The sequence below is a fragment of the Phytophthora parasitica genome (genome assembly GCF_000247585.1).
Source record: "Phytophthora parasitica INRA-310 unplaced genomic scaffold supercont2.44, whole genome shotgun sequence".
NCBI classification, from domain to species: Eukaryota; Oomycota; class Peronosporomycetes; order Peronosporales; family Peronosporaceae; genus Phytophthora; species Phytophthora nicotianae.
In genome coordinates, this window is record NW_008649030.1 from 60,086 (window position 1) to 62,596 (window position 2,511).

Sequence of the window (2,511 nt, forward strand, 5' to 3'; positions counted from 1 at the left end):
GGGCTACACAGCAGTTGGTCATCGACTTGACGCACACCGCTCTGCGGATTCCGTGCCGTTCCGCACACACCCTGTGAGATTCGCTCAGGGCTAACAGCAACCTCATTGCTCACCACGGCCGCTTTGGCCTCATGCTCACGCCAAAAACACTTCCTCTTCCTAGCAGAGGCGAGCCCATGACTCTCCAATGCTCCACTAGGAGGGGTGCGCAGCACCCAATGTCTTCGACTCCCAGTCAATCCATGGATCATGACGCTCCAGCCATGCCATGCCTAGGATGAGATCATATCTCGAATCAAAATCTATGACCAAACAGCGTTCCCCGCTATCGAAGTCTAAGAACTTTACACCAAGGTCTACAGAAGCTGTAACCAGTGTCCTCGTCGCAAGACGGACAGAGATCGTGTCTCTCATTTGTACTTCCAGTGCCTCAGCATACTGCTGACCCTTTAAGGGAGGAACGGTGGGCATATTTGCCCGTGGCACCCGAGTCTATCAAGACTCTTCCCAGCTTAATAAAGTCCTTCGCGTTTGCCTGAACGACCAGCAAGCCCGGCTTGCGCACACTCTTCAAGAGTCTCGCAAGAGAGCCCAGTTCTCTTTCGGGGCTAAATCCCGTTGATCTCTACCTCCCGGAGGCTCAACATACCTCAGTTCTGCCCCAGTAGGCCGCCCCGCGCCTGCTGGGAGTCGCCATCTCCCCGCGACGACCCGAAGATTGGCTCGACGATGCCTGGAGCTTGTTGCGGAGAGGGCAGCCTGCCTTCGATGCATAGTGATCATGCACAGAAAGCAATGGTGGATGTCGGCACGCTGCTCAGTAGTAAGAAGCTCCGCTTCTTCGTCTTCAGCATAGCTGAAGGCCATCGGCTCCGGACCGCTCGAAGACTACTACTAGCGCTCCAATTAGGTAGATCCAACCTGAAGCTGTGTTCGGCATTCATGCCACATTCACATTCTCTACGGAAGAGGTAGGGTGTACACGGAATACTTCCGTTCGAGCCGCACTCGTGCGGAGTCCCTCCATGAACACACTCACCGTGACCAGTTCCCGAAGAGGGTCCACCGCCATCCCGGCGATCAGAGCTCTCAACTCCTGGACATAGTCCTGAGAGTCTGTTAGCTCTCCGGACACCGTATCCCTTGTGTATCCCACACGGGGTAACACCGTTACATGGATGGAGGATCAGCCCTACACCTGTGCATTTTCTCTTCCTTCTCTCATACTTTTGTTTTGATTTCAGTATAGTCTTAGGCTCATTGCCGATACAGAAACCTTAAGCGAAAATATCCGTTATGTTCTACAGGACAACATAACACAGACACTGCGCAGAATCGAATTAGAGTATATATCTCTTATGCTCTACGGTACAGCAAACATGGAAACTAAGGGGTAATCGTTCCCCCCCCCACTTTAATAACTTGAAGCCAATAAAACTCCCTCTTCCATTTCAGATTCTTTGAATGTTGAAGTATGTGATTTACCGACTCCGTAATCCATGGATTCTTTTTTGCTAAAAATTGTCCACAGGGATTCTGTACTGTTTGCACATACTGTTTGTGGTCAACATATCCTAAGTAAATGCATCGTTCAAAATTCTTTTTGCCCACCTTTTGAAAGGTGGAAGATGTGGAGCGCGCGAGGTGCACCGTGTTTGTATGTATGTTTGCACTCGTAGGTTATACCGCGCTGCACACATATACTATAGGATCATAAAAGTTGTTAAGAGAACTGATGAGCCGTAGTGAGGAAAATGGATCTTCTGTCTTAATAGTATTTTCTGTGAATTATTTATTACAATAATTAATTGTAAAGTCTCTGATTGGACAAAAAAGGTTTTAAAAAATTGAACACTACATTCTCCAATGGAACATTTACCTTCTATATGCCCAGCGTGCCGGGCGGTCATCGCGTACCCCCGGTCGATCGAGATGGATTCGGGATGCAGCTCCGGCGGTGGCCTGCTGCGAGAAGCTCCTATCATGGGATGCGTTCGTACTGGGCGAGGCTCGAGCGGGTGCCCACCGGTGCATCGTGCGCACCGCTGGTCCATACAGTCAAGCGTTTTGACACTGCCCACGCGCACCGGTGCCGGCACTACCCGAAGACCCGCGACAAAGCGCTGTTATGGGCCCACCACCCCGCCGCTTCACGTTGTCCTAGAGCGCGTTAGCCGCCGCCAACGCCGTTGTCACAAGAAGCCTGGCCAACGTAACAAACGTCGCCGTAACTAACGGAAGAACTGATTGGCTAGAAATAAACGTTTTCCGTTGGCCATAAATGGTTTTGTACTTTTGTACAAAGTGTGCAGATTTAGAAGTATATGCGAAATTACCAGAAATGTATTGGCATATATTAAACGCACGTAGCGTGCTGTACGCGACAAAATGGAAGGAGAAGTACGGACTAGCGGAATCACGGAAGAGCACCAAGCCGGGGAGGAGCGCTGAACCAAAGAAGAGCGGCAAATGTCCACGGACGCACGGTAGAGGCCATAGCGATGAGAGCAC